The following is a 26,519-nucleotide window of genomic DNA, read 5'->3' as shown; positions in this document are numbered from 1 at the left end:
CGGGCCGCCGTGTTGGGAAGCCAGCGACTAGCGGTTTGAGCTTCTCGTAGGAGAGGGCCTTGGTGGGGGGGGGGAACTCAGTTATTATAAGTGGTGAGCAGGGTAGGGCCACCCCTCCTGGTCATAATAAAGAGACGCAATTGAAGCAGTCTTATTAAAGGACGTTAAAATTCCTGAAGAACGCGAGTTTTTAACTACCTGGATTGCTAAATAATATTTAAATTTATAGGAATAATTTGAAGAATTCGATACATGGTAAAGGTAAAGTAGTGTTTGTGCTTAATTAATTAAGAATTGGGCCATGAAGAAATATGGGGAGTGGGGGCACAGCTAGCGGCCTCCTCGTGGAATTTTTAAGGGCGGAAAAATTCAGGAAACAAGTCCTCCGGGAGGGACTTTAAGCCGTGGGTCCGGTGTCGTAGATTTACGGCATGTAAAAGAACCTCATGTCTNGGGACTAAAGTATTAGATACCACTGCCAAGTAGAGGGTAGAAACCTTGCTGGCAGAAAGGGACTAGGAACCCCTGCCAGAGGAGGGACGACCTCGCTGACAGAAAGGGACTATTAGATACCACTGCCAGTAAGAGGTTAGAACCTCGCTGGCAGAAAGGGACTGAGCACCAGTACCGGTAGGGTATAGAGACAGTAGAAATTAAAGGGGGACGCACAATGGACCAGTAACCGGTCTAAGTGCATGGGGAAACCCACCCTCAATACGGAATACGGGTGCACAGCTCGAACATTTTTGCCCTCCACATATGATGAATGTGAATGACCATCTTCAGGCCCCGGCCCCTTTTCCTCCGAGGAAATGACCCTCAGTTACCATTGGGTAGGAGGTTGCGTGGGCTCTAGAGACGGTCTGGGCGCTGTGTGGGAGAAGAGACAAATCTTGCATCTGTCAGGACTCAAACACTGGCCTTCAGCCCTCAGCCCCTCGCTGTACCTACTGAGTTATCTCGGCTCCTGAATTATATTTACGTCACAAACAAAATCGACTTGCAACTAAGGAGCCTAATTATGTTAACTATTTTGGTCTTAGTTAATTAATTAATTTACTTACTTGCATTTTATTAAGTGCGCAATTTCGTTCAACGTATTCTTCAGAATTTCAAAGAATTTCCTTTAATTCTTGTTTCTGTGTGTTTCTTGAGTACTTTCCCTGAATTTATTCGAACGTTATGTTTTTGGATTTAACTCCACAAATAATCAGTTCTGACCACCTTGATGGCCTGGAATATAAGTGAGTAGGGAATTCTGAGTTCTCTCTCTTGGGATATAACACCAAACAGTCCGCTGAGTCAATCGACGATTTAGGAAAATATCACTTCCATTCTCAGAGTCGAAATTTAAACCAAGTAAGAAAGTTAGACATTGAAAATGGAGGCCATACATTCCTCCGAAATGTCAACTCATTTTCACCTGGCTGTAAGACGTATCAGAGAAAAGAGAACTCACCTTAGTCACAACTGTAAGAACCAAAAATTCATAATATTATTAAAATGGTTCTTAATTTTGGGTATGAGGTTGTATATAATTCATTCCTCTCGGGAAAGGAACAACCGGTAGGACCTTGTGGATATTCTAATAAGTAAGGACGGGGTATTTCCCGGTATTATCTGTGCAATTATTATTCTGAAGATAACTCCTACAGAGCCAGAAGTTCATGGATGATTCGGAGGTGGCACGGAACGAAGTAACGTCGATTAATGTGGGATGGTTGTAGTTTGGAATCCTGTAATAACTAGGAGAAGGAAAGGGAATGATTTATTCAAAGAGGATGAGATCCGCGGGAAATGCAGCACTAACAGGAAATGAGAGGATTGCGTACAAAATTTTGGAAGAAAAACCAGAAGGATAAAGACCACTAAGAAGTTCTAGATATATCGGAGGATAATATTAAAATTAATCTTAAGATGAAGGGTGGGAATGTGGACTATATTCATCTGGCACAGGATATAGATAATTAGCGCGTTCTTGTGAACACGGAAATGAATCTTTGGGTTTTATAAAATGGCAAATTCTTGAGTATCTGAGGGACAGATGTCTTCCGAAGAAGGACTTAGCTCGATGTGGTTAGTTATATTAGAAACCCACTCTTTCTTGCGAATAAAACAATGTATCGTATTTTGCAGCCTCAACCAATTCACACACCAGAAAAATTAAATATATTCATCAGCATTAAAGCACGACCATGTGGAGAAACGTTTACTGTTTTCTCAATATAATAAATAGACGAAGTAATTCACTTTGCATCAAACGTAGCATCTTCTGGGTTTGATATTAAGTGATAGCCAATGATACAATTATTGGAAATTATTTAGTTTCGAGAGTATTATAAAAGAAAAATAAACTCTGAAATTTATTTCAGCTAAATTGCAATAAAATCCTGTTTTTTTAATCACAATAAATATCAGGATTTCGTTTATCTAGGCATGTCGTTTAAATTCTGTAACAACAGTATCCTTCGAAATGTAGCAACAGAATATTTTTTTGTCTCATATTTTTAAAATTATTCCCATGCATATTGTATGCAACTCACTTCAGTAAAATTAATGAGGAAATTTCATATGCGCCTCGTGACTTTCACACCTTTCACTTCACAGTCCATTAATACTGTTTCTGAAGAAGAAGAAGAATAAGTTTTACCACACTCAATATAAGAACTTATGGCAGTAACTCGCGTATTAATTTACTGGTAACAGGGTTACACACGTCAGGTCACTGACAAAAGGGTAACGCACAACTATGTCTCATGGCAATGAAATCACAACATTTATATCCTCGTAACAAGTGGGCTACAACCTTGAAAATCTTGTATCACCTTCAGATGAGAGCAAAGGAATACAAAACCGGTTATGTGAAGAAGCAGTAAAATATGTAGGTATATGAAAGGCCGCGCCATAGCTCAAGTGGTTAGTCGCTGGCTTCCCACCGCGGCGGCCCGGGTTCGATCCCGGGTATGGTCAAATTGGATTTGTGTTGGCCAAAGTGGCGCTGGAGCAGGTTTGCTCCGAGTACTTTGGTTTCCCCTCCCAATCTTCATTCCACTAATTGCTCCACAATGACCCTCACCTATCATCTGGGGCTGGTACAATAGGCCAGAAGTGGCCGCAGTACAAGGGACTTAGTCCCTTTCCGCTCCACAGCACTCAAATTGTTGTAAAACACAAACCGAAAGCCATAATAAAACAATAAATCTGGAAATATGAGATTAACCTCTTGCTATGTTCTCAATAATGTTTCAAGGTAAACTCATTAATTTTATGTTCTTTTAAGATTAAAGGGACATAAAAGAAAAAAAGAAAATGATCATAAATAGTATTTTACTTCCTACTTCAATTCATGTTATATTTTTAACTACAGCCGTTTCTGTGTAGCTAAATAAACGGTGTGCAGCCTTTCAGGCGTCTTCCATTACTTCAAGAAGTGATATCTGAAGTCATTAAGAACGGAAATTAACATCAGCCATGTCTTTGTTAGTTTCGAGGTTGTGGGAATCTGAAATGTATCTTCACTCAGAGGAGCCTTTTGTTGAAAAAACATGAAAGTTTTACATTTTATAGTTAAAGTATCGTAAAGTCATTGTTCAGAACGTACCCCGTAAGCTTGGATGTACAGCCTGTATTCTTTGACTACAGACCGTTCAACTTTACCAAGAACTGCAGAATCATTAACTTGTCGTCTGGCATGGAGATTTGATCTCTTTCCTTCTATTTGTGTTCTTACGCTCATTTTTATATAATTCCGGAAATGATAATATAAAGGGCTGAGGGGTCGAATACTTCCACGGTGACCCTGCGTGCCGTAGGAGGCGACGAAATTGGAAGTCTCAAATCTGAGACAGTAAAATATGGTCGCAAGTACTAGGGGACTCAAACCCAAGAAAGGCTGCGCTGGCAAAGGCCAGCAACATGTACAAAAGACAGACCCGTCCTCTCGTCAGAGAGGGCGTCCCACAAAAGCAAGACCGTAACTGTCAAACAGTAATAAATATCTGGTCATGAGCCCCGGATGGGGCTCGATACTAAGACGTACTAATTGACTGACTGACCGTCAGTCGCAACGTGACTTTGATTTTAGTTAAGTCAGAGTGTGTGAAGAGTTCAAGAGAGCTCAAGACAATTGAGAGACTAGTGCAGAGTGCTTACAGGAGAAGTGACCAGAAGACCTAACGTGTGTGTTATAATTACGGTAAATTTGAGAATGTAAGAACTATTTGTAGTTACAAACTAGAGAAGATCCAATAAACCGATTCACCAATCCAAATCCACGTCTCAGTCACTGAGACACGTGACAATATATTTCGTTCAGCATTAGCTCCTGAAGTTACGACAAATCTCATGTGATAACTGAAGGATGTGGTGATGCACGCTGTCGAACTTCAGCTAATTAATAATGTCTGTCATAAATAGTTTAGTGAGAAATGTATTTCTACAGTTGGTTATATAGGTTATCGGACGCACGATCAACGCAAAAGGCACTCCTCTGTTGATTTCAATCACGATTTAACCTTTGTAGTGGGCATTTTGTCTGAATAATGAAAATTCCATTCTTGCATCGCAGGAAACACGCAGCGTTTTCGATGTAAAGAGAAATTTGTTTCGTTAGAGAAATTTATTAATATTCTCCTTGCTTTATTTTGCGGTTTTGGTGTTTATTCTTTAATCAAGTTTTGTTCCCGAAAACTGCATCGATAATATTAATTCTATATACACTAACAAGAACATCTGGGAAGAGCTAATCTTCTACTTTCCTTTTATACGAAATGGACCGCATAGAAAGCAAAGCTTCCAACAATTTTCTTTGCCGCAGGAACGTTTTTAGAGAGCCGTTGCCTAGCAAACGATAGGAGGGATACATATAGAGATCCACAGACTTTCCTTTGATAGAACAGGGACATCATAGAAAACGACACTCCTACAATTCTTCTATTGCTGCTTGCGTTCGATGCCGTAGGAACGTGTTTACCGGGTACCGCTGCCTTCCAACAATAGGTGGGATATACATGTAGACACACAGACTGGTGGGAGGGATTTATGAAGTATCCTGTTGAGATGGGCTCAGGTGCCGTGATATGCATGCCAGATTTCATAAACATTAATTCAGGCATTCAAAGTTGATAGGCGGGATACACACAGACAGTATGGTATCCTCATATGCTTACTTTTAACTACGTAACTCGTAATTTACTGGAGCTGAGACCATCTTGAAAAGTCGCCTTTCGTAAGTTTTATGGTTTCGGAAACACACTAACGAGATCCTAACAGTACATTTAATAATTCATGCATTTAGAAGAGTTTTCTTCTGGAATATAATGCCTATAGTCCGGTGAAGGTCAACTGATGTTTCACATGGACATATTGCCTCCATCTTCAGGATCGAAGTGTAAGCCAAATCGTAAACCAGCAGCAAGCAGAGCGGACTATTTCTTAGCTTACCCTTGGACCCCGCGGAGGGAAGGGAAAGGTTACTCCTAAACGTCGGGCTCTTTCCAAATTACACGGCGTTACAACCAAGAAGACCATCTAAGGGTTCCTGCTATGCCCTCTACCTTAGGCCAAAATATTCTTATCAGCAATTTGAACAAATGTTCTCAGTTTATGTTCTTGTCTTAGAAGGATAAAGTTTCACAACCTTACACAGCCTACTTACATCGCTAACACGTACACTACACTGACTTCAAGGAACACATGTGGAAGTAAATAATTGGTTGGTTGAGCTGTCTTTGAGTTAGCGTATCAATGTCTATTTAGAGATGATCAGAAAATCAGTGACAAATTTGAGCAATACCGGGAACGGATATGAAATCAGATTTCTCATTTTCGAGTAAGACGTGCCACTATTAAGAGGTGATTGAATCAACAATATATGTAAACGTCACATAAATTCGATTGTTTTCTCAAAACGCTGCATGAATTTTGTACAAGGCTGTAGAAGATAACTCCATGTCTGACTTCTAGACACATTCTCACCGCAAGATTCGTATGGAGTCCAAACTTTTGCCTTTTGTCGCTGCCTTTTTTGACAGTATTTTATAGTGCCTGCAATATTAAAAGTTGAAAGCGAGCTGTATGCAGTTATTTACTGAAGATGACGGCAATCCATGGTCTTCACTAGGCACTTAGAATTCGTTTCTATCTATATCCGAGGTCTGCGGTGGAAAAACACACTTCATGGTTTCGTTTGAGCTTAATTCTCTATGTAGGAAGCAGGAGGGAGAAGAAAAAAAAAAAAAATTGCATGACAAACTTTTAAAGTCCTGTAAACTTTTCTGTTAAATTTCGAAAATATAAATCCCTCTTGCTATAAATCACTAGTCCAGTTGTTTCCATTATTGCAGAGGAACAACTGAAATTTTCGACGGTCACGAAATGGAGAGAAATATTGAAAGAGACAGTAAGATATTTCTACATAAGTACAACCACGACGACTAATTATACTGTCACGTGTATGGAGTGACTGTAGGTGGGTTTTGAATTGGAGACTGGATTTATAGAACACTTACAGATCCGTGAGTACAAGTAATTATAACCGTTTCGCTAATTCGCGCACTTTACACCTCACTAGAACACACACATTAGTCTCCTCCTGTTGTATCTTCACAAGTTGTCTGATAACGGCTTCCAAAAGCGGACGTTTCCCTCTATTCTGGTTTCTTGAACTATCCCCGTGCATCAGCTACCGGCTTCTAACAGCAACAGCTCACAGTGACTAATACTTAGTAGTTCTCTAACTCGCTAAACGATTAATTCAGTCACTCACCAACCAAGTAACTTAAATCAGCTCAACTGAGTCACACAGTCAACTGTCCTGCTTATAATATCTCGACACGGACGGCACAGAAAAACGCCATTATTTGTTACTGTTTAGGGGTCGTTGCCTAGATGTTTGCTTAGCGGTTGTTGCCTGGCAACGGGTCTGCACGCCACAATACGTATCAATATGAGAACAGACACTTCATTGTGTTTTCCAAAATACGTATTTTATATATTTCCTTCATATTTTCCTCTCTATTTCTGACTTTGTGCCCTGATTCTCTGTTTCCTTGTATCCTATTCTCATTCTTTCTCATCAGAAGTGTGACTTAGAGATTTAGCCCAATTCTCACCTACGAATCTTCTTTTGGAAGAGATATAATTAAATACATCACTTTGCGAGAAGTATTTTATTTCAAAAGTGGAGTTTCACTACTGCAATGAATTACACAACAACAGTAGAAGATTCCACATCTNGAATACACGGCGCCTAAACCCAGAAGACGACTTTCTTCATAGTCATCGCCGTGAAAACCTCAAAACTTACATAAAAGTAAACTTGTTCCTGTGCTTGACTACTTAAGTACTGTACCATGAAGATATATGGGGAGTGGTGGTATAGCTCCACTATTCTTTACCTAGATTAGATAGAAGTGGGTGTTCAGCTTAAAGTCCTAGAGTTATTTCCGTAGAAAGACCCATAGTTACCCATTGGATAGGAGGTTGGGTGGGTCCCAGAGCCGGTCTGGACTCTGTGGAGCAGAGAAAAATATTGCCGTTGCTGGAGATGGAACTGCTTGATCGAATATGAAGAAATGTATTTAAAAGAAAAATTCTATAAACATATTTTACAGAATCTGAACTTCATACGACAATTTAGAAAATTACGTAACGACAATGCCATCATTTATACAGATCTGTCTTCAGGGCAGACGAGTAAGCTAAGAAAATAACCAGTAAAACTTTGATGAGGGCTACGTTCCTCACTTATCTATGATTGGTTTGGGAGGATCTTAGTTTCAATTCTTTCATTACAATTTTTTTTATTTTCCGTTTCAATATGAGGGTACGTAGCCATCAGGATGATCACCACACAGTGGGTAGCTCTGGTGACTACGTGCCGTCACGGAACTCAAGGCATTACAGGGCGTGGCAAGAGAGAATTAGAGTTAAGCTCTTTAAAGGGGGCGCAAACAATTCCTTGCGGCGTACCTCAAGCTCGACTGATGGCTCGGGGACTGGTTTGGGGTGGGGCGCTTAAATCGAGCAGTGACAGCAAAATAGCTACACTTATCAAACTGTAATTGAGTAAGTGGTCTCCCTGTAAAAACAAGTGTACGAAAATTAAATTATAAGATTACTCACAACTAAAGAATTTTCAACATCAAACTCCTGAGTAGCTTACTCAAAACTGACAAGACAATTATAAGACTTGTTCTCCCACGCAGATCTGAAACCTGTACAGTATTTCATTTATTCAGTTCGTTTTCTGTTATCATCAGCAGCAGACACATTCAACAAAAGAGAGTCAAATATTATCTGTAAGAACTACAGGTTAGAAATATTACTTACTTACTCATGGAACTGAGCTCTTCTTGAGAAGCCGTCACTTGTGCAGCTACTCAAGAACTTCCCAGCATTTTATGGAACCCGAAGGTTCATTACCGTGTTCACAAGAGTCCTCCACTGGTCTCTATCCTGAGCCAGATGAATCCAATTCATATCATCCTATCCTATTTCTCTAAGATCTATTTTAATATGGGCCACCCATCTACGCTTTGGTCTTCCCAGTGGTCTCTTTCCTTCTGGTTTTACCACCAATATCCTATATGCATTCCTCTTCTCCTCCATTCATGCTGCATTACGCCCCCCATCTCATCCTCCATGATTTTATCATTCTAATTATACTTGGAGAAGAGTACAAGTTATGAAGCTCCTCATTATGTAGTTTTCTCCAACCTCCTGTCACTTCATCTCTCTTCGGGCCGAATATTCTCCTCAACACCATGTTCTCAAACACCCACAGTCTATGTTCTTCCCTTAAGGTACAGGTTAGAAATATTACAAAAATTATGTATCTTATATCGAGATCACCTCCAAAATTTCGAAACTACATTTTCCTACTGAGACTCCAACACATCCTTCGGTTTGAGTTCATTTCCTCCGCTATTTCACACTGTACATTTCCGGTTCTATCACTAATCACCCTGACGAAATTACATCGCGTTTTTTAAAGGGTAGAAATCCAACTTTTCACTAAACTGAATCAGACTTGGCAAACTTCATTTCAAGAGGAGGGAACCTTTGAACGTGGTGAGTTGTATAGCCCTTCACCAATCTGGCACTTACATGGTCTGATCCTCCGTTACTGAGGCCCAATCAGGGAAAGTACCAATCCAGTCAGCAAAGGCATAAGGAAAGTTGAGAGAGATAGGAAAGTGAAGGGGTAGCTTAGCATTCTATACGTACACGCGTAATCATGAGTGCAGAGCGTGACTGAAGAACAGCTTCTAACACTGCGTAATAGCATGTTGCTGAAGGGGGTCTTGTTTTTCCCCTCAACGGTTTTTCACACATGTTAGCCAAGTAAATGAATGAATACTGGTGTAAGGGGAGCAGGCTGGAAAAGTGTTTTTGAACATTTCTGTTTTCTTCCCTCAATAAGCCTCTACTTGAAAATATCCTGATATAAATATGTACGGTTCAGCCCCTCAATTTTTACAATGTTGACTTATAATTATTTCCGTAATTTAGCACATATCTGTAACTGCAGTAATTCAAAATGTCCTCTCCCAGTGGAACAATTTCGAGTATTAAAAACAAGTTGTTGTCTGTGTAAGATTTGAGGTTTTCACGGCGGTGACTATGAAGAATGCCGTCTTCTGGGATGAGGCGTCACGTAGATCTTCTGTGAAACGACGTTTCGGAGGAACGTATTGCTTCCATCTTCAGCGTTTAAAATAGCCTATATTAAAGAAGAGAAGTGTTTACCGCAACGCTGCATAGCAGCGGTCGCGGCGCCGACCGAATAGAAAACGCTGTACTTCTGTTGTCGCCTTGCGTGTATTTGGTTGCGAGGTGTTTAACGGTTAGTTACCTAGCAACGCCTTGTCCATCCACGTTACAATATTAAGACAGACCTTAAAGAAATGAGTGAAATTCTGTGAGCTGGATCTGCATCTCATTAAAGGGGCAAACGACTTGCTTCTGTGAATAGCCTAATGAAAAATTGGAAATTTCTTGGCCACTTGAGCGAATATCAGATTCTCAAGAAGAACTCAAATCCGTGGAGTTAGATTTACTCTAAGAATGACCTAAGTATTAAATAAACTTAAACTCCGTGGCCTGTAGTCCGCAAGAGAACTATACCGACCGAGCGACTGCCGCTTGTCGGCGAAGTTAGTGCCAACTTTAGCGGATAGAGGGTGTCACGTGGTCATCGCAACGAATCCCCACGGCCGTTAATCTCAGTTTTCTAGACCGTAGCTGCTATTTCCTTGAAATAGCTCCTCAATTATCCTCACGAGGCTGAGCGGACCCCGTTCAAGACCCACTACTTCTCAGAAAATCTAGTAGCGCAGGAAATCGATCCCGGGATCTCTGGATCTGTAGGCAGAACCTCTGACCATCGGACCACAGAGGCGGTCAATAACGTGCATAGCCTATATACAAACCCGCCTCAAACTTCTTGATACATCTGTAGATGTCTCAATTTGTTCTGTTGAATTCCAACTTCTGAATTCATTCTTCAGTTTGTTCTGAATTTCATTGCAGTACACAGAATATAACAGATCGATGGAAAGGAAGAAAAGGCAAGACTACGAATAAATGTTACTAAAACAAGACAAAATAGAAGCGAAGTTGGCGTGTGCGAGGGATATCCTTTCTCCTGGTCCAAAGAAGTTGTAGACAGGTTGAAGAGTAGAAATAAATCAGTCAAAGTTACCAAAGTACTCAGGACTGCCAACGCTAGTGGGAATTGTCAGCTCTGATCTAAGTCCCCTTTGCTCTTCTTCTGTTTTGGGGTTTGGTTAACCAAACACGAGTTGACTTAGCTGTTGAAAAACTAATGCTGCAGCCTTGAACAAACACTCCATTCCAGAGCTGAAATCCTTCTCTTTAAATCTTGTAAATCTGTTTGCTGGAATTAAAGTAACGCCGGGTTCCGGCTTTTATCCCCTCGGATATAACCCCGTATAAAAAAGCTATCCGTGTAACAGGCCGTGGAGGCGCATGCGGTTGTGAGACGTCGAGGCTCCCACATTTTCTAGACAATCGGCTCACAGATGGAGGTGAGGTTAGCCTTACGCGTTGGCCGCCCTTTATCCCCCAGGGAGATTCCTGGTACTCATTTCTGTTAGAAGCTGCGTCGACCCCAGGATCATAGTGCGGCTGGAAGGATTAGGTTAATTGAAAAACTCCACCTTATTGGGACTAGAACCCGCAACCTTCCGGCTTGTAGCGTAGTGCCTCAACCAACTACGCTATCGAGTGTCCCTTAACGCCGTGTAACCAACTGAAAATCAACCGATGTTTCGGAGGAATATGTCACCTCTATCTACAGGATCGACCTAACAATCCCAGCAAGAATCCAAGGTGGAACAGGTAACAAACATAGTTCTAATTGCTATCTGTTTCACGCTGTTTTTTGCTTGTCTTATTTAATTAATTTGGCACTAACTTCGCCGACAAGCGGCGGTCGCTCGGTCGGTATAGCTCGATTGCGGACTACAGGCCACGAAATTTGTTTTTGTTTGTTTATACGTCTTTTTATGAAACATTTCTGCTTATAGTATAGATCGATCCTAGATATCGCTGAGGTCGCATGACTGAGGAGACCTCTAGCGGACAAGAGTGGAAAAGACTTTAAATCACGAAACCGAAGAAGTTCGGGGGAAAACTGTACAACGTAACTTGATCAAGTGGTGTCCGAAATGAAAATTAGTTACAAATATGCGAAATAGTTTAATGTTAAAAGAGAAGGAATTACTTAACTGTCGATGTGCTGCATTAGAAACTAACCTACCTACCACATTCGGCATGTAGTAAAACTATGAGATATTTCTGTTAAATTTATAATAGTCAGAATCTTAAAAGTTGTAATTATACACAGAAATGGATAAGTAGTTTGTATTAACTGAAAGTTCTTGATGGTCTCACTATAAATGTTGATGCTTTAAAACGAAGTAACGGGAAATTCTCGTTTTATCTTACTGACGAATGTACATATGCGCTAAATGAGTTACAGCATAAGGCCTCGTAATCTGAGGGGCTTCCACGTAGCGAGAAGAGGAATCACTCGGACGATAAGCAAGAAATTCTGTTGTGAAACTCGGAAGATAACAGCTTGCTTACTGCCTGTTATCAGATTGAAATGATTGAAACAACACAGTAACAGAGGCGGTAGCAGGGAACATGTAGCGATATGGTGCTTCAAATTGCTTCAAGTCCACGTGGTGATGGGAAGACTGCTCCAAAATAGTTTTTGCTAATTTTTGTAGTTCCATATACACGGACATACATTTGTTTCTTATCCACACACATATCCACGCGAAAATTAAATGTTTCGTAATTTAACTTTTAGGTCTATTTTTATCAAAATACTGTACCTTTATAATATTTATTTTATGTCCCATTTTTTCTTACATTTATCATAGATCGTGGGTGGACAATATTAGAATGGATCTTAGAGAGATAGGATGGGATGGTATGGATTGGATAGATCTGGCTCAGGATAGGGACCAGTGAAAAGCTCTTGTGAACACTGCAATGAACCTTCGGGTTCCATAAAATGCTGGAAAATTCTTGAGTAGCTGCAGAATTTGCGGCTCCTCCAGAAGGGCTCAGCTCCATGCGTAAGTAAATAAGTACGAGTAATTATAGATAATCGTAAGGTAGCGGGATCGAGTCCCAATGAGGTGGATTTTTTCAATTGACCTAACCCTTCCACGCGCACTATGGCCCTGGGGTCGACTCAGCCTCTAACAGAAATGAGAACAAGGAATATTCTTGAGGGTAAAAGACGGCCGGCGCGTAAGGCTGACAACCTTACCGCCATCTTTGAGCTGATTGTCTAGAAAATGTGCGAATCTCAACATCTCACAACCCTATGGGCCTCCAAGGCCTGTTACAGGGATACCTTTACTTGATTATACATTATCTGCACAATAAACGTATGTGTTCAATAAATACTGGTTCGTGAATTTATTACATAATTTGTATTTCTAAATTATTGATTATTAAAGTACCAATTGTGCTCGGGGTTTATTTCTACGTAATTACGCCTTTCTCGTTATTGCATCATAGAGCGTATGATTACGCCAACTGAACTGCTATTCTCTGAATGACGTATGTTGCTTTGTTTTGTCTTTGTTTTTTATATAGTCGCTTTGTTAGGGCTTACTTCATAATTGACCTTCGGGCTTTTGATTAAGCAAGTGAATAAATAATTGACTTTAATTAATTAATTTCATATTTTGTAAAGCAAATCCAGATAATGAAATTCTTTAAATAATTAATATTAGAGAAATAAGATGGGGCAGTGTAGACTGGATTCATCTGCGTCAGGACAGGGACCAGTGGCGGGCTCTTGTGAACATAGTAATGAACCTTCAGGTTCCATAAAGTGTTGGAGCGACTAACCGCTTGAGCTATGGCGCGGCCTAACTCCGTGGCTTTAGTCCGCAAGCGAACTATACCGACCGAGCGACCACCGATTGTCGGCGAAATTAGTGTCAACTTTAGCTAATAGAGGGTGTCGCGTGGTCAGCGCAACGAATCCCTATGACCGTTAATTTCGGGATATTACTGATTAAAATTCATGAAATGCTTATGGCTCAATTTAAAGTCATCATTTGTACAGATTTAACTAGCATTTACTTCGTTTAAACACAGACACTCAGAGCTTTAATCAGCCTTCAATTTCCATTTTTAACAAAATACTGCGTCTTTGCCTCCCACACAAACAGGAATGACGTTCCAACGCATTTCTGAAGCACATAATTTATTAATGAATTTTCTGAGATATCTGACCCAGTAAAACATGGGTATCAAAACAATCCATTAACCATTTGTAAAACATGCTGTTGTTTCCGGAGACCTATTCCATGCCAAAACGTAAATATAATGATTAACGTTGTGCGCGTGCCGCCTTTGGACTTTTGCCATTGTTTCCTTCCCAACTGATCTCCCTCGCTTCGAATGTGGAAAACAAAAATAGTAGAGGTTTAGTAGCTATTGGACTGAATGCACAATTCAGAAAACTATTAGCAATTTTGTTATTTAGTCACATATAAACGAGATCGTCTCTTACAGAAAGAAAATTAATATAATGAAAACGTAATCTACGTGAACAGGGAACTAGATAAACGCTGACTTGTACTTTCAATTGCGCTAGAAAGTTACATCCACATGTACAACGTATATTCCCAATATGAATATTGCGCATTTTCCTCAGGACTTGGATTTTTTTTTTCAGTTGACCTAATCCTTCGGGCCGCACTATGGCCCTGGGGTCGACTCAGCCTCTAACAGAAATGAGTACCAGGAATTAATTAAATAATTTTCCTGTGGAGTAAAGCGCGGCGCGGCCGGCGCGTAAGGCTGACAACCTCACCGCCATCTTTGAGCCGATTGTCCTAGACAATGTGGGACCCTCAACGTCTCACAACCCTATGGGCCTCCACGGGCTGGTACAGGAATAAATTTACTTTTTTTACTCTAAACGGCGTGTAATCCAACTTACATTACCTATTCCAAGCCAACATTTATTTACTTATTTACGTTGTATCGTAATTTTAATTTCTTTTGTTTATAATTAGTACATTTTTTCAAAACAAAATAGTAATTATTTGTTTCTTGGATCACTTAATGATAATTATCAATTACGGCTTGTATCTCTTGTCACGTAATTCTGCTCTAGCACAACATACCGTATTTACGCATGTATAGGCCGCACATTTTTTGCCAAAAATTCAAGAGGAAAACTGGGGTGCGGCTTATATTCGAAATATTCGAAATCACACTTCATTTAAAAAAAATTATATTCATAATTAGTAATACAGAGTGTTCTACTCCTGAAATAATATTCCAAGAAAATTATTTTTTCTATAATTTCTGTCTGAAAATTGTGCTGCGGCCTATACACGCACGCGGCCTATACATGCGTAAATACGGTAATATACTGTATATATGTATACACTGAGTAATAACAGTGAATCGGGGGATATTATGAAGGATCCAGTCACTGTTATTACGGTAATACCTCTGTTTGATTGCAGGTTGCTACGCCCTTAAGGCCATAACGGTAGGATTTTGGAATTATAGAAATAAAGATTTTGATTTTTCCGTACCCGGAATAGATTGCTGAAAGAACAGCACATGTTAGTGTAGTCATCACGGTATTGCCAACTAAGTCCAGCATCGCTAAGTTGGATACGCGGGTATAACAGTACAACCAGCAACGACAACTCGGACGGTACAGAAAGCTGACTCATCTGTGACCATATGAGAAACACCTCGCGGTCGGCAGACACGTGGAGGTTTATTGATAGAACTTTGAGAGAAGTTGGCAGGTGAGGCTATGCGTTATAGCCTTCCGACATGTGGTTTATACGTCGCCAGGAGACCAGCCTAGCCGAGAACCATGAGCCTTCACCATCGCATTCCTTACCATCCGAAGTAAGTGAAACCATGGACTGTATGTCAGGAAGTGCAGTGCAGTGTTAGGTTAGCGATCATTTGGCAACCATGCATCACTACGTATATTATGAAAATTATAATGTACTTAACTACCCCCCCCCCTTTTTGTAATCAGTCTTAATCATTCCTCGCTTCCGAAGGAAATCCTTTGTATATACGGCAATGTGGTAACAACTGCTGAAGCTTTTCAATTGACGTCCATCCATTTAACCCCTCTTATCCAAGAGCGAAACAGGATACAACTAGAGACGTATTTAGGAAAAATTATATGGAGATAATTCAATTATTGAGATAATTTTGTTCAGTTTCCGTTTTCGAAATTCCATCACGTGACATCTGTTACAAAGTATACGAACTGATAGTAAGAGAGGCATGATGCTGCCGGCACCTTGCGGGACAATTACGAAATACAGGCAGATGTCAATGACTGCAGAAAATCTATACTACCACCGCGCCTGCGCAACGCAGTCCATATGCATCATTGGCGACATCGGGAGAACTTCACTGGTCACTACGGGTTATACGGTGGTACAGTTTCTTAATTATAATGGACATTATTATTAATGGAATGTTAAGTTCCTGCGAATGCATCACATATATTTTCAGTTTAACGCAATGCTTATTTATTTTTCGTCTTAACCTACACGATGAAATTCTGAACGATTAATGTTAAGTACAAACCTAGGTTTAAAACTATTATCCTTACTTAACACCAGGCACGGAAATATTATAAGTCCATTTATATATTCTTCAATATTCACCATAAATTTTAACGAATATTTAAAAATATCGCTTACTCAAGATAACGAAGTCTTTGTAGGGAGGAAAGAACGCGAATAGGGCGTACTGACAAGCTGAAATAAAGAAACGATGAAACAATTATTTTGAGTTTCATAACATTTGAAATGATGTTGCCGGAAGTCAACTTTACAGGCCATAATTTTGAAATTAGTTCCTCTTCTATAGGCTTTCTAAGGAGTTTCCTTCAATTTTCACAATAAACAAGCAATTTACATCACTTCCAGTTCATTAGAAGGCATATAAGTCATGCTGTGTTGAAGTATCTTAGGAGAGATTCGGTTGTGTTAAGTCACTGGGTGTCAAACTGCTCTTATTTATATAATGCTATGATAATATTGTACCCTTTACAATTAAGTACATCTTCCCGGAAAATTACTTCATAAAAGTGTTTGTGTAATTATTATATCTAAAAAAGTAATCACAAGTCATACAACCTTCTACAACAGAAACATCGCATTAGTACGACACTGACAATATTTTTGTAAAAGACGTCATGATTTTCGACAATGAGTGATGAATAAACAATATACGGGCACTTTGTATGTAATAATGCTTTATTCTTTAACGAGAAACAAGCAATTCTGAATATGCTTAAAATAATTTAGTTATTCCTATTCAGTGTCTATGATAATATAAACAGGCAAGAGTGAAATGGACAGTGTATGTAGCACGCATTTGAAACCCAAAGAGGAGAGGCCATTCGAAAAAAAATTAAGACGTAGATTGGAGAATAATATGAAAAGAGATCTTAAATATTTTCGGTTTGTTGTAGACTGAATTTATTTTCCTCGAAACCTCCGTGTTCGACAAAATTCGGGCCGAATTTTGAGTAGCTGGGTCACTGATGACTCCTCAGAAGGAATTTGTTCATGAAACATGTCAAAATTTTGCAGTAAATGTCGCCAGATTTATAAGCTGTTCTATAAGGTCGTATTTATTTTTTCCCCCACAAGAATACAACACCTTCATTATCGACTGGGCTGCTGTTTAAAGTTTTCCGTATTCGCCAGAGGGCATAAGTGTATAAGCCGTTAGCGCCTCTGGGTTCAGTTACAGCAACTACTTTGTTACTAGGTTTCGATACCGGATCAATAAGCTACTACGTAAGGTGTCTGGAGGACTTCATCCTTGCATTCCAATGTCGTGAATGGATACCTACCAAGGCAGTTCCAAATTATATACGGCGGAATCCTTGCTTAATTATTTTCGATTTAAGGGTTTCCTTAATTTACTTACTGTTCAGTTCCAGCGATTCCAAATCAAGAATCGTAATGTCAAGTCTACTTTTCCAAAAAGAACCTTAAATGAGGGTTTCAATTTCCCTGTATTATTTTCGTATATAAATTTCATTCGGTTACTGTAAGCAATTTATACAGATGATATTAAGTCTGAGGTTTTCACAGCTGTACGTATGAAGATCATCACATCTCCCATGCAAGCTTCTGGTCAGTAACATTATGAAATCACGCGTATTAACTTATTGGTCATTTATAATTTTCATTTCATGCATCCTGTTGTGTGATGTAAAGCATCAATCAAAGAATTTTATTATTGTTTTATAGTACAAATTTTGTTTTATAATCTAATTTTTACGCATTTTTACGCCAAGTATTTTAATATAATTAATATTATTGTATCCAATTTTATTAGTACTGCAGTTCAGTGGTGTATATGTTAGCCATGTATTTGCCTTATGATGGCTTTTAATAGCCGAAACATGTAGCAGAGCCAAACTAGGTACTGACCTTAATATAGTTGTGTTGTGACGGTTCTAATAAAGAAGTTGTAACTTATTAGTCACCCGAAATTTCTGCTACATGGAAACAGAAAATAATAACAAGTCTGATTTGCCAACCTCTCTGTTTCGATCTCCAGGATTACAGAAATCCAGGCATATACAATGTATTGCAACTATCTCTTAAAATATTTATCATATAAGTTTCAAAATTAAAACTGTGTTTAGATAGAGTACATATAAAACGAATTCATTTTGTATTTCACTTTACTTAACCCTTCTGCAACTATAAATGANTTAAGGTTGAAGAGACATACCTTGTATTTCAATTATTGAGCAGTTCATTATGAAGACTTAATGAGATTATTCCAATGTAATTTCAGTATTAGTGCATAGCGTATACAGGATGCCCCAGCAGGAAAGGTCAAAATTATTGGAAGTCACAGTACCGGCCATTCTAAGCAAAATATTGTTTATGAGCATGTGTCCTATTCCGAAGGCTGTACAGACGAAAAACACGCCATGTCCTCGCAAGAGTTGCAAAGTGCACTGATGCTGACGTCGAAATTTTCGAAACTGTAAAGTGTACCAACTTTGTCACTTGAACAATATATACCGGTATTAGAAATAGTACGTAATACTCGCATCTCTTCCTTATCAACAATTTTGGAACTCAGATAGACTTGAAAGGATTCTGACGATGGTGTATACTGTACTTCTTTTGGCTTATTTTGGACTTCACCCATCGTCTGGTATGTAAAAGACAAAAAGACAAAAAACCACGACGTTTCGGAGACTGGATCAATACTTCTGTTTCTTTATATTGTTGACAAGTGCATGCTTGGCACAAATTTTCTATCATGTTTTTACTGTGATTTTATTCTTTCCTCCCACTGATGGAACCGGTTGTCGGTTGTTCATAGGTTGTTTTTCTACAGACTAGGGTTTGTCCAGTGATTGAGACTAGCTCTTTCTAAGGGGCCCAACTGAGTAGGTTTATCCTTCCCTATCCACCTGAAGACGGAGACAGATCCAGTCTCCGAAACGTCGTGGTTTTTTGTCTTTTACATACCAGACGATGGGTGAAGTCCAAAATAAGCCAAAAGAAATTTTGGAACTGTACAATGAAACAGCTCCATCTGGGACACCGTTCGTAATAGAACATATATAGACATATTCACCTTTTGGTCAGAAAGACAGATATTACACGTATGCCCTCCCGGAATATTGATCTTTTCTTCTCGGACATTCTGTTTAGTAACGGCAGTAAGAATATGTGAACTGTGTAAAGGTGCACTAAAAGCATTCTCTTTCGAAAAAATATATAGGTTGCATTAAAAGTATCTTAGGTTTGTAAAAAGGTTAATTTTATCCGCTTTCATGATAAAGATAACAATACACCAGACTCTATCTTGACACGCCACAGAGGCGCTAAAAGAAAATCAAATTGATGTATTTATCTGTATCCAGAAAAGCAGAATTTAAGGAGTGGAAAATGTGATTCATATATATTTTTCCGTATTCAGAATTAAACCTGTAAAAATGAGCTTACTGATTCTGTCATGCGTGTCTTTCTATCCTTCGACATATAAAAACTCAATAACAGTTGAATTGGATTTATAAAATTTGATTTTGGAGACTTTTGCAAAAAAATTTTGTTCGCAAATATCACTTTTGTTCCAAATCGGACAACAATGGTGCACACTACACAGGAAGGCCTATGCACGCATCTTTAAATTAGCTAAATATTTTTCGAAGCGTCAAATGTTTCGGACAAATCCTGTGGAGAGTTGTGAGTGACACAATTTAAGCCCATTTTCCCCTTCCCTGTAAGTTTTACGATTTTCGATACAGCCAGAGAAAACTGAGGGAGCAATTGCTACTCTCTGAAGTGTGTTTCTAAATTCCCATCGTGAGCAAAATCTCAGTACAGCTCGAGCCATGCTCTCGTTTCTCATCACCTTTAATTCAGCCCAATATCGCACTACAATCCGCGTTGCTTTACGAGAAAGGTTTTATTAGTTTTCCTAAACTGGAAGGTTTTATTAGCTGTCAGCATCTTAAAGCTTTTATTAGGCGTCGGCATGTTATATGTGCTGTTACAGGGCATCTAATTTAGGAGTAGACTGGGTTTCCCTAACTTGCTACAGCCAACTCGACCCAAGCTGCCCTGCCGCAGGTTGCTTTCCACGACAGCTTTCATTCCGGTCCAGTAAATTGCTGCTGATCCTCGCCAGCATAGTCGTCGTTGCTGTCTGGCCCCGTTAGCGCCCAAGACCACATTTTTGTTCCTTCCATGCTTTTACGTGTTTTAAAATAGGGCCCTCCAGTTCGACGAGGGGAAGGGTCTGACTACTACTTGTCACTCCCTCTCTACTATGGAGTGCTGTGCTGACCGTTGCTGACGTCACTGACAGTGTCTGATAAATTGTTGCTGGTCCCTTCCAGAATAGCGAGTCTTGGTTCTGAGTCCCAGGGGAATCATGACCAAACAAGGGATTTGGGTCTGAATAAAAGTTAATATTTATATAAGATGAAGATTAGCGAAAATAAATTGCACGTTACTGCAAAAAGAGAGAAATATTCAATAATATCATAAATAGCAATATCTTGAATAATTTTAGGTCAGATAATCGGTTTTAAATACTTGGGCACTGGAGTTTTCGGTATAAAAGTAGAAAAATTTAGAAGAAAGTATATAATAAAGGTAAAAATTAAGTTTACGCCTGTCCTTAATTACACAACTAAGCAATGTGACATGAAGAATTGAATAGGAGGCTGTCTGGACTCCAGAGTCCGTCTGGACTCCGTGGAGGAGAGACAAATATCTTGTCCCTGTCACGCAGGAAGCCCTGGTTGTCGAGCGCGCAGCCCACATGCTATACCCATTCAACTAAATAATTATCTAACTAACTAACTAACTAACTAACTAACTAATCATCCAGTCATTCCATGGAGCTTAGGCCTTCTTGATGAGCTATCATAATAACTACAGACAAAGTTAATAGTTTTTGTTATATATTTATCTTTTACGATTTCAGAAGGAAGACGAAAGGACACAAAGTTTTGAAAAGAACAGTGGCAAGCATTGCTTTCCATGCCTGCAGTTAATTTCGTCCACCCACAACCCGAGGAGCAGAATGTCGTGGTGACAAGGAACCTACGTAATACGATAACAGCGCCTGAAGACGAAACAGCCATCGTTTCCAACAAAGATGTACGTAGGAATTCCCGAATCAGCACTGTAATATTTTTCCTTCGTGACATGTATTGGTCGTTCACAGAGCTCTTCCGCTGATTTGGAGAACCTAGCTTATTCTGAAGAGTCATTTCCGTCTATGGGAGCACCAATCAGCGCAACTAAAGTTCCACGAAACGTCACATTTCTGCGCACACTCCATTTAAACAAACTAGCGAATTCTGGTCTTTTATATGACAAGGGTTTTGTATATCGTAGACAGGTGTACCTTGTGAAACTGAAAATAATTTTACGAATCTATCCGCTGGCTTCTTGTTTTCAGATTTAACCCACTCCTTATAGCTGGAAGTAGTATCCTATTCTACGTAAAATAATGTGAGTTCGATTCCCTTGAGACACTCTGAATCACATTAAGTCTATATTTCCCTAGAGATCTTGCCAGATATCGAAGAACGGGACTTCCCCAGTTTTATTTCCCTTCTAGGGCCGTGACAGAGGCGGTGACAAGGAACAAGGCGTGAAACAAAGGAATAGCGATAAGGCATTCCGTCAATCTAGTCATTTTATGCAGGCAGTAGGTTTACGGACACGTACAAGGCAAATCCTGCCTTATCTGATTCATCTTACGGCAAGGAACCCACACAACCTGACTTTATTCTAGTGTCAATAAGAACGAAAGCATTATGTTATGTTTGAAGAAAGTCGTCTTCTGGGATATGGCGCCATGTATTCTTGGTTTTAACCGACGTTTCGGAGGAACGTATCGCCTCCATCTTCAGGGCAGGTGAATCGCGATGCGAATACAGAGAGAGCAGTAGCTGCAGCTACGAAACGTCGGTTAAAACTAAGAATACACAGCGCCAGATCCCAGAAGACGACTTTCTTCATAGTCATCGCCGTGAAAACCTCAAAACTTACATAATGTTATGTTTGCTTATAGGTTCGGTTTCTAGTACCTGGTTTATAAAGATTTATGTGTTATTTTATCTAAAAAAGCAGCCCAGTTGATTTATATATTCTATCGCTGACTCTCGACATTCGACTTTAACATTCACCAGTCACTCTTCATTATTAATTTTCTCTAAGATGATCATATTCTGTATAAAATAAGAAATATTTCATCTCGGCCGATATTAATCCATGTCACACTCTAACCGAACAAAGTAATTCCGTCTGGACTTCAATACCACGTATCTCGAAAATATGGAGCGGTTTTCTTCTAGACAGGACTTGACAAATTCTGGCTTTAAAATGCGTCCTGCCTCCTTCAAGGTGTTAAGGTAACATCTGCAAGCAGTTCCAATTACAGCTTCATTTGGATCTAACAACAGATGTCTCCACTGCCGTACTTCCAACGATTACCGAAAATTACAGTTTAATGATATTAATCCAAACTTCGTTATAGATGTGTGTGATATTTCCGACAGTTATTAATTGCCCGAAATTCTGTTCACAGACTTGTGGAAAATTCAAGTACCTCAAAAGAAAAATGTTTCTATTTTACTCTTTTACGTTTAAGAAATGAAAATCCATTCAACTTATTCCAATAACAAACAGCTGTGTAATTTCTAAGGTCCTTGTTGTGTAAATATAGGCACTGAGTAAGTTTCGGATAATTAGGCAGAATTTTCCATTACCCACGTAAGTATGTATGTATGTATGTATGTATGTGGGCCGCGCCATAGCGGTTAATCGCTGGCTTCCCACCGTGGCGGCCCGGGTTCCATCCCGGGGTCTGGTCGAGTGGATTTGTGGTGGATAAAGTGGCGCTGGGGCAGGTTTTCTCCAAGTACTTGGGCTTCTCCTGCCAATCTTCATTCCACCGATTGCTCCACAATCACCCTCACCTATCATCTGGGGCTGGTACAATAGGCCAGAAGAGGCCGCAGTACAAGGGACTTAGTCCCACCCCACTAGCAATAAAAAAAAAGTACGTAGGTATGTACCCATGAGAGCATGCGTGCATACAGACCTGCCATAGATAAACAGATTATTTGCTGGCTTCTCATCACGGGGGGCAGGGTTCAATCCCTGGAGTTTCTATGTAGTGTTTGTGATGTAAAAAGTGATACTGGGGTAGCATTTCTCTGAGTACTTCCGTTTTTCCATGAATACTGTCGTTGCACCTACACTCTATACTCATTTATCATCCGGAGCGTGTACAATGAAACAGTTCAGGCCACAATACATACACACTCAAGTCTTTCTTATTTTTCAAATTGGTTACTGAACCCTTCCCGACGATTTCGTGTCAATGTTAGGATGAATAATGAATGTGCAGCAGGTTGCTGAATGAGAAGTGGCTGGGGAAACCGAGGTGATTGGAGGAAACCAGTCCCAGGACTACTTTTTCCAAAACAAATCCCACATGACCTGATACGGGATAGATCTCGGGCCGCCACGGCAGGAAACTTGTGACTGACCGCCTGAGGTATAGCACGACCAACTCAGTCTCGCACTAAACTCATAACTAAAGTAAAGTTATTGTACGCGGATTTGTCTGCACTCGTGTGTGGCTCTTAGGTTATTTACAGACTCCGTTTGAACTGTAGACGTAATTATCCTGAAATAATATGGACAGGTGAGTATGAACCGTGAGTAGGAATGGATTTGACAAGAGGAGGTACTGCCGTTTCAAGGCATGGCTTAGACAGACTGAGAAAAACCCATAAAACCATCGAATCTAACTCGTAGTATCGTAGTATAACAATGAACTTAGTACCTCCGGAACACAGATCCCACTATAAAAACGTCCTTGTGCGCATGCGCGTGTATATGTATTTCTGTAATATTTATAGGTACATGCAAGATGACAGATTTATAAAAATAAATTAATTATGTATAAAAAGACCGCCTCTGTGGTCTAGGGGTCAGATTTCCTGGCTACAGATCCAGAGGTTACGGTTTCGATTCCCGACGCTGCCAGATTTTCTGAGAAGTAGTGGGTCTGGAACGGGGTCCACTCAGCCTCGTGAGGATAATTAAGTATTTATTTTAAGGAAATAGCGGCTCAGGTCTAGAAAATCGAAATTAACGGCAGTGGTGATTAATTGCGCTGACCACGCGACACCCTCTATCCGCTAAAGTTGGCACTTACTTCTCTGACAAGCGGCGGTCGCTCGGTCGGTATAGTTCGCTTGCGGACTAAAACAACAAAGTTTTTGATATAAATGCAGGTTTTGTAGAATCTATAAATGGAAATAACAAGTCATTAGCCAGTCTGAGTTCTTAGTTTCTCAGTGTTACGTTACTAGAAATTGATATTTATGTTTGGCAGCTCCGTTAAACACAGCTGACCACGCGACGGTTGACGAAACAATTGAGTACGTATGTCCACTTAACTGTGGCCGTAGGCAGACGTCTGACTCCACTGCAAGTGTCAAGGATTCAGTGTCACACGAAGATTGTTTTAATTACTGACACCAGATATACGAGTATATCTGAGCATCCTGTTTCATTGATTAATTACTTATTTACTCTGTCCATAACCACGAACACGGACCGCGCCATAGCTAAAGCGGTTAGTCGCTGGCTTCCCACCGCGGTGGCCCGAGTTCGATCCCGGGTCTGGTCAAGTGGGATTTGTGGTGGACGAAGTGGCGCTGGGGAGGGTTTTCTCCTAGTACTTCGGTTTCCCCTGCCAATCTTCATTCCACCAAATTCTCCGTCATCATAAAATCACCCGGGGCAGGCTACAATAGGCCAATCAGTGGCCGCCGTGCCGAGTGGACCCAGTTGGACTCCACCCCCCACTAAGCGAATAACCACGAACACCACAACCAAAAAACATGATCCAGTGATGACATACTGCACCGACAAATATAACTGACGACGGGAACTAACCGCTCAATTCCCACAGGGCTCTCTTTATTCGCCGTCAAGAACGCCAGACGCAACAAACATAAAACACCGACAGCAGAACTACAACAGGTACCCTCATGTGACAAGTACGCTACAGTGTGCATCCTTTATAGAAAATAACCAGTTGATTATCTACTTTGAATTTAAACGTATAAAAAACTCCGTGGTCTGTAGTCCGCAAGCGATCTATACCAAACGAGTTAGTGCCAATTTTTCCGGATAGAGGGTGTCATGTGGCCAGCGCAACAGTTCCCCATGGCCGTTAATCTCGGCTTTCTAGACTGGAGCAGCTATTTTACCATTCAAGTAGCTTCTCAATTATCCTCATGAGGCTGAGTGGACCCCTTCCAGACCCACTAGTTCTCAGAAAATCTGGTAGCGCCCGGAATCGAACCCGGGACCTCTAGATCTATAGCCAGGAACTCTGACAACTAGACCACAGAGGCGGTTGTTTTCTTTAGAGAATATTACAATAAATATTAATGTTAACGATTTCTAACTTTTGAGTTTTGGTCAATTTAACTGGTGTTTCGTTCGACAGGAGGGCGACACACTGAAACAACGTAAGATGTAGGCTGTATCTAATGACGACGATTTTCAGACAGCAACGTGTACTACTGTTCAGGGAATATGGACGAAATATGATAACATGGCAATAAACACGCAGCCAATGAAAGGTTTACGGTAGTCTCATTAATGGGTAAAAATAAGTAACGAATTATTGATACTTTTATTTACCCATTTTAAGGGCTGCCGTAAATGCGATCACATATCCATATACCCATATGTGTTCTTTATATAGTGTCCACATCTCTGTGACAAAAGCTGTAGCTTCTCTAAATGTAACATATATATATATATATGTGTGTGTGTGTGTGTGTGCGTGCGTGCGTGCGTGCAGCTTTAGTGTGTAGGGTGCCTCCTTATAACGTGATTCAATTGATTCAGTAAGCTGAGTATTAGTAATTACATCTTGATGACTATCATAATTATTAGCATTGCAAATTCTCTGGTCGTAAAACCAGGAGGTTTAACGCCGACAATCTCAAAGTCCGCAATTTGGACACGAAAATGAGCTAGTTCCACCCACTTTTCCCTAAAGTCGAAACCTACTTTCATAAGATGCATCATAATATTATCATCCCTAATTTCAATACAATTTTTACTGTTAGTAATTTTAAATAGTTATGATCAGTATATAAGGAATTTATAAATAAAATCAAAGCATAATTTAAGGCCAGTCTACTTATCTTGCAGTCTCATTTGAATTGTTAAATATTTCGTTTACTCACCATATGGGCTTATCCCAGACTGCAACAATGCGCACGTGTTCTCAAAAGGCTGTGGTCACGTAACTGTAACAGAGAAAGTTAGCTCTGGTCACGTAACTGTAACATAAAAAGTTAGCTTCGGTCACGTAACTGTAACACAGAAAGTTAGCTCTGGTCACGTAACTGTAACATA

The 26,519-nt window shown here is 40.0% G+C and overlaps 1 protein-coding gene and 1 long non-coding RNA gene across 2 annotated transcripts in view; both read right to left on the bottom strand.

Moving 5' to 3' along the window:
- The window catches only part of LOC111870263 (glucose dehydrogenase [FAD, quinone]), a 6,749-nt gene extending 4,016 nt beyond the window's left edge, over window positions 1-2,733 (bottom strand). Inside the window, exon 1 of the mRNA XM_023862387.2 lies at window positions 2,544-2,733. The gene's annotated coding sequence lies outside the window, so the exon portion shown is untranslated. The remainder of the gene's footprint in view (window positions 1-2,543) is intronic.
- LOC111870267 overlaps window positions 1-26,519 on the bottom strand; it is a 455,388-nt gene that overhangs the window by 141,053 nt on the left and 287,816 nt on the right. The window contains exon 3 of the long non-coding RNA XR_002843820.2: window positions 26,348-26,410. This is a non-coding gene — a long non-coding RNA (uncharacterized LOC111870267). The remainder of the gene's footprint in view (window positions 1-26,347; window positions 26,411-26,519) is intronic.

The sequence above is a fragment of the Cryptotermes secundus genome, unplaced genomic scaffold (genome assembly GCF_002891405.2).
Source record: "Cryptotermes secundus unplaced genomic scaffold, Csec_1.0 scaffold94, whole genome shotgun sequence".
Taxonomy (NCBI): Eukaryota; Metazoa; Arthropoda; class Insecta; order Blattodea; family Kalotermitidae; genus Cryptotermes; species Cryptotermes secundus.
The sequence above is the reverse complement of the archived record's forward strand: the minus strand, read 5'-3'. Positions and strand labels throughout refer to the sequence as shown.